General features: G+C 33.3%; 1 pseudogene; it reads left to right on the top strand.

Moving 5' to 3' along the window:
• Positions 1 to 5,413: 5,413 nt before the first annotated feature.
• Positions 5,414 to 6,777, top strand: LOC138930681 (histone-lysine N-methyltransferase SETMAR-like; annotated as a pseudogene).
• The last annotated feature ends 590 nt before the right edge of the window (positions 6,778 to 7,367 follow it).

Below are 7,367 nucleotides of genomic sequence, written 5' to 3'. Positions count from 1 at the left end.
CAGTATGAACATCATACTTAATGAACAATCATTAATGGTGGAAGCTTCTCCTCTAGGATCAAGAACAAGATGAGGACGTTCACCTTACCACTTCTATTCAGTATTACACTGGAAGTCCTAGAGAGAGCAATTAGGAAAGAAAAAATAATTAGAGGCATCCAAGTTGGAAAGGAAGCAGGAAAACTATTTCTATTCACAGATGTTATGGCCATATGCATAGAAAATCCTGAAGAATGTACATTAAAAAAAAAAAAACCTGTTAGAGCTAATAAGTGAATTCAGTGAAGTTGTAGGATATAAGATCAGTCTGCAGAAGCTCACTTGCATTTCTATTTGAAAGGAAGGTAACAAAATTCTTTTGACAACAGCATTCCCCAAAATACAGTACTTAGAAATAAATTTAGTCAAGGAGGTGTAAGACTTATAAACAGAAAACTATAAAATATAGCTGAAAGAAATTAAAGACCTAAGCAAATTGAAAGACATCCCTTGTTCACAGACTGAAAACTTAACATTATTAAGACAGCAATAGTTCCTAAAGTTATCTTCATATTCTTTGCAATTTCTATAAAATCTCAATTACTTTTTCCCAGAAATGGAAATCTTGATCCTAAAATTCATATGGAATTCATAAGGGATCCTAAATATCCAAAACTATTTGGAAAATAAAAAATTTGGAGGACTCACACTCCTGGACTTTAAAACTTACTAAAAAGCTACAATAACAAAGCAGCTTCATACTGTCATAAGAATAGACCTATTGACCAACAGAATAGAATTAATAGTCCAGAAATAAATCCATACATAAGTTGATTTTTGACAATACTGGCAAGATCATTTGGTGAGGGAAAGAATACTTTTTAACAAATAGTACTGAAACAACTGGATAGCCACATGAAAAGGAATGAAGTTGGAACTACAGCTCACACTATGTACAAAAATTAATTTAAAATGGAACAAAGACCTAAACTCACAACTCAAGTTGCAAATGTCTTATCAGAAAATATACTGGTAAATCTTTAAGACCTTAGATTTGGCAATAGATTTTTTAAAGATATCCAGCCTTCCTTTTCTCACATAAAATTGATAAGCTTTAATTCATGATTTAGTTTTATAACACAAAATTTTTACTGTGGTAAAAAATATAAAAGTTATCATCTTAGCCATTTTTAAGTTCTTTAATGTTAAATATATTCACATTGTTATGAAAAAGATCCCTAGAACTTTTTCAACTGGCAAATCTGAACTCTATACCCAATTAAAAACAATTCCTCTTTTCACTCTCTCTCTGACCCCTGATAATGACCATTTGGAGATTTTTGCCTCTATTTTTGTTATTCATTCTTAACTGATTGAATTAATTGCACTGCAATCAGGAAACTACAATAAGTTCTATCTCTTGAAATTTGTTGAGACTTGCTATATGGAGACATGTATGACAAATTTTTGTTAATACTGCATATGTGCTTATAAAGCATGAATTCAGAAATTGTTGGGTACAGTATTCCATACAGATATATTAGATTATATTTATTGTTACCATTATTTATATCTTCTATATCCTTAGTAATTTTCAACTTGCTGGTTGTAAATACATGCTATTGAGAGGGTTTCGTTAATAGATTCCAACCGCACTGTATATGTATCTATGTATCCTGATGGTTTTGTTAAACTTTTCTTTATAAAAAAGAAAAAATAAATGAATTAACTATTAATAAATTAGAATTGTAACTTCCTCATCAATTTAACCTTTCATGTCAATGTATGGCAAAACCAATACAGTATTGTAAAGTAAAAAAAAAAATAATAAAATAGTCCTGTTTCTTTACTGTAATCATTTTACCTTATAGACTACTTTGTCTTCCATGCAAACTTCACAAACTCCTTTTGATTCACATTTGCAGAAAATTTTTTAACCTATACATTTACTTTCAACTTTCCTGTAACAATATATTTAGGAGGTCCTCTTGTAAACAGTGTATTGTTGTTCAGTCGGTCAGTTGTGTCTGATTCTATGATCTCATGGACTGCATCATGCCAGGCTTCCCTGTCCTTCACTATCTCCTGGAGTTTGTTCAAACTCGTTCATCGAGTTGAGGATGCCATCCAACCATCTCATCCTCTGTTGCCCCCTAGGTGGTGTTTTTTAAATCCTGTCTGACAGTCTTCATTGTGGTTTTTCATTACTTTAAAAAAATTATTTATTTTTAAATTGAAGGATAATTGCTTTACAGAATTTCTTTTTTTGTTTTCTGTCAAACATCAACATGAATCAGCCATAGGTGTACACATACCCACTCCCTCTCATTTCTTTTCATTTAATCTCTTCATTTCAGTTTCCACAGTTTGCATGCAGCATGTAGACTATGTTCCTATCCAATAGTATTCCCTCAATTCCCTGAAGTCTCCTTCTCAAGCATGGAATTAGAAAGCCAGGCATACAGTATTATTGTAGGTGGATGAAGTGTTCATTATCTAAAATGTAGGTGAGGCTCCCTTACTTCTTGTTACTGTCTTCTCCATCTAAGGATTCTTTCTGGTTGTTGTTTTTTCTTCCAGTTTTATTGAGATGTTCAAGTGAAAGCTTAAATTCATATTTAAAGTAAAAGTTATAGCTCAGTTGGTAAAGAAACCACCTGCAATGTAGGAGACCCCAGTTTGATTCCTGGGTCAGGAAGATCTGGAGAAGGGATAGGCTACCCACTCTAGTATTCTTGGGCTTCCCTTGTGACTCAGCTGGTAAAGAATCCACCTGCAATGAGGGAGACCTGGGTTTGATCCCTGGGTTGGGAAGATCCCCTGAAGAAGGGAAAGGCTACCCACTCCAGTATTCTGGCCTGGAGAATCCCATGGATGCAGTCCATGAGAGTTGGACATGACTGAGAGACTTTCACTAGAAGAGGAAACACTTTTCAGGCACTTTATTCACTCCTGTAATGTTCATTGTGACTCTAGTTTTCTAGAGATAATAACTGCTAAACAGTAAGTTTATTTCAGTGTGACTTTCAAGCCAGGTAGAATGTAAACATCACTTATTATGAGAATTTTGCCTGTGTGGTGATCTGCATCATCCATTAGCACATTACATTAATATCCATACATACACATAATTTTAGGAAGTTTATTTGCAATTTTACCAGCCCAATGTGGGAGACTGGGGTTTGATCCCTGGGTTGGGAAGATCCCCTGAAGAAGGGAAAAGCTACCCTCTCCAGTATTCCAGCCTGGAGAATTCCATGGACTCTATAGTCCATGGGGTCACAAAGAATCGGACATGACTGAATGACTTTCACTTCACTTAAGTAGTTTTTTGAATCTGTCTGCTTAAGAGTACAATATGAATTATATTCATAATGAAGAAGATGAGGTAAAGAAAGATCTCATAAGCATTCTGAAGTTTCCAAATAGTATCCCAATTTTTTTTTTCCTCCAAACTCTACCAGTATCAGGTTGATCTCATATAGGCAGAACTCTCATGAATTCCTTCATCCACTTATTTCAGGGCATATTATGTGCCATGCTCTGAACCAAAAGAAGACTTTAAAATGGCTACAAAGAGACACTTTCTCTTGGAAAAAAAAACATATTTTACTTTGAAGAATAATCATAACACAGATTAGTGTAATTCTTTCAACTCTTTAGTTTATAATCTCTTTGACTAACAATTTTCAATGTCTTTCAAATAACATTTCAGAATCTCCATGCTGTCCTTTTGCTTTTTTTAAGACACTGTTAGAACCAATGATGTCTTTCCCCCTAATATTACATCAAAATTACCCCATCTTCATTTTCCTGTTCAGAATGTTGTCAAGAAGAATAGAAAATACACAGATGTTATAGAATGTTTACTAGTTAGGCATTAAATGAATTTGATAAAATCTCAAAGTTATTTTCAATTTTTAAGATGCTATTTCTTAGAAGTTCTGAACATTGAACTACAATTTCACAGCTTAGCAAAAATAGTGAGTCTAACCCTTCAAGAGTATGATAAAACTAATGGAGTCTTATGGTAAATTTAGAGGAAACTATGTTTCTCCTTTGAGATGTGGCAAATAGTTACAGGCACAAACATCACTGAATTTTTACTTAAATGCACTTATTTGCCCTGACATCATCATATCCTGCTTTCTAATTCAAATATTACAAGCAAGCATAGTATAAACAATAGATAACCTTCTTATCTATTCTTTGTCTCCTTAGATGATATAAATGTCAAAGCATATTTTTAGTGAAAAGTAGTTCCTGTAAATTTAAATGATATTTTCTAAGCTTGATTATTTAGAGACACATGGTTTACTTGAATCAACTCTTGCTGTTTCGTGTTCCAAAAAGATTTTAAGAAGAACCCATCTATTACTGTAGTATAATGAAAAAAGAAGAGGTGGATTTTTGCACAAACTATATACTCAACCAGATCTACTTGTGACCTTTGAAATATGAAGTCAACTTCATATTTCTTTTATAACTCTGCAAGGGAATTTATAGACTTTAAATTATTAACATAAGGTCTCTCATTTTGTTATAAATGATGAAGAATAAGTAAAATGCTGATTAAAATGGAAAAAAAGGTTTCAGTCAAATGGGTCTTACAGATCTACATCAAGATTTTAATGCATGTGTAATTTAATGACAGACATAATATTTTATACTGTTTATTTTTTAGAAAAAATGTTCCCTTTTTATTAACTGTATAGTATCTCACAAAACAATGATTCATGAAATATGTAGAGCTTACAAGGACAAAATTCAAGATAAAAAGGCTTACATAGATAGCCTTATGTAGATATGTAGATATCTTAGCTAACCTGTGAGTTTTTATTAATATCTCTGAAAAATATAGAATTATTATATCTTATAAGATTTGTGATCTTATGCAAATATTTTAATCTTACTATCTCAATTTCCTATTTATTAAATGGGAATAATTATAGCACTTAACTCATACGAGGTTTTCTGATGATTAAATAAGATGATACAAGCCAAATACCTAGAACTGAGGCCAGCATATATTAAGGACTTAATAGTTGCTATTAATGACTATGTGGTATATACAGTAATGATAAACTTGATAAATTCACATTTAGTAAGGAATATAGTTAACATCTTAAGTTGGGTATATTGAAGAAGGGGAAAATTCCTCTTTCTTTTTGTGACTTGATTAATGGTTTAGTAAAGAGTATCACCTTTGGTGAAATATCTCTGAATCCTATATGTCTTATTAGAAAGAATAAGAATACAGTCAATAATACTTTAGAAGATGTCATTCTCTTTAATTTCCCATTATTAGCACAGTTAAAACACTACCTTCTGCAACCTCTAAACACCTGTCACAAATATGTTGTTTTTCAAAGTATGCCCCAATGATCATTAGATTCTGAATCTCTTAACATCTAATTAAAGCTGAGCCCTAAAAATGGCAGCTTCCTGGACACCAGCCAGATTGAATGAATCAGAATCTCAGGAGGTGGGACTAACCAGGCTTTCTTTTTAGCAAGCTCCATATGTGATTATTATACATAGTAAAGTTTAAGAAATCCTAATCTAGTTATGACATAAGAAACTGCTATCAATCATTCTGCTTTCTGGCTTTCACAAGAGTGAGGATTTTCCTCTTTTATTAGATTGGTGCAAAAGTAATTGTTGTTTTACACTGTTGAACTTTGCCATTTGATATTGGAATACATTCTTAAATGGTATATATCAATTTAATGCACGTTTCTCACTTTTTTTTTGCTAATGACTTACTACTTTCTGTTTATTTTATATTTATTTTAGACTATAGAAATGATGTTAGACAAAAAGCAAATTAGAGTGACTTACCTATACAAGTTCAAAATGGGTCGTAAGGCAGCGGAGACAACTTGTAACATCAACAACACATTTGGCCCAGGAACTGCTAATGAACGTACAGTGCGGTGGTGGTTCAAAAAGTTTTGCACAGAAGAGCCTTGGACACGAGGAACATAGTGGCTGGCCATTGGAAGGTGACAACGATCAATTGAGAGCAATCACTGAAGCTGATCTCTTACAACTACATGAGAAGTTGCAGAAGAACTCAACGTTGATCATTCTATGGTTGTTTGGCATTTGAAGCAAATCAGAAAGGTGAAAAAGCTCAGTAAGTGGGTACCTCATGAGCTGACCACAAATAGAAAACTCATTGAAGTGTTGTCTTCTCCTACTCTATGCCACAACAATGAACCATTTCTCGATTGGATTGTGACGTGTGATGAAAAGTGGATTTTATAAGACAATGGTGATGACCAGCTCAGTGGTTGGACTGAGAAGAAGCTCCAAAGCACTTCCCAAAGCCAAACTTGCATCAAAAAAAGGCTATGGTCATTGTTTGGTAGTCTGCTGCTTGTCTGACCCACTGCAGCTTCCTGAACCCCAGTGAAACCATTACAACTGAGAAGGAGGCTCAGCAAATCAGTGAGATGCACCAAAAACTGCAACGCCTGCAGCTGGTCAACAGAATGGGCCCAAATCTTTTCCATGACAATGCTAAACTGCACATCGAAAAACCAATACTTCAAAAGTTAAACGAACTGGGCTACAAAGTTTTGCCTCATCCACCATATTCACCTGAGCTCTTATCAGCCAACTACCTCGACAACTTTTTGCAGGCAAAAATTTTCCACAATCAGCAGGAGGCAGAAAATGCTTTCCAAGAACTGGTTGAATTCTGAAGCACGGAATTTTTATGCTACAGGAATAAACAAACTTAATTCTCGTTGGCAAAAATGTGTTGATTATAATGGTTCCTATTTTGATTAATAAAGATGTGTTTGAGCCTAGTTATAATGACTTAAAATTCTTGGTCCAAATCTGCAATTATGTTTGTACCAACCTAATACAAGTAATTTTTGATTTTCATCTTGGATCAGTCAAGGGAATGAACAGTGATTACTGGCAGCAATTCTGAGGCTTCAAATGGAGACCCAAACCTGTTAAAGAGTAGAAAGACAAACATCAGAAAGTGTTTTGTTTCTTCAGATAATGCATTTGAATGTAATTTCTCTTTCTCTAAAGTAAGATACACACGTGAATTTTATGAGAAACCCCAGCTGTCTCTTAAGACATCTACCAGAGAAATAAGGATTGACGGTTTTTTAATAGGGTTGATTGATATCTTGTGAGATAAAATGGAAACAGAACACTTGCAATTTATTATACTGTATTAAAAATATTATTATGATAAGGACATGAGATCTACCTTCTTAACATTTTTTTAAACTTTTTTAAAAATTTATTTTTTTAATTGAAGGATAATTGCTTTACAGAATTTTGTTGTTTTATGTCAAACTACAAGAAACATATTGTTATTGTTGACTATAGCTGCATTATTGTATGCAAAATTTCCAGAG

The sequence above is a fragment of the Ovis canadensis genome, chromosome X, assembly GCF_042477335.2.
Source record: "Ovis canadensis isolate MfBH-ARS-UI-01 breed Bighorn chromosome X, ARS-UI_OviCan_v2, whole genome shotgun sequence".
In the NCBI taxonomy this organism is placed as follows: domain Eukaryota; kingdom Metazoa; phylum Chordata; class Mammalia; order Artiodactyla; family Bovidae; genus Ovis; species Ovis canadensis.
Note: the sequence above shows the minus strand (reverse complement) of the source record. Positions and strands in the feature narration are given on the sequence as shown.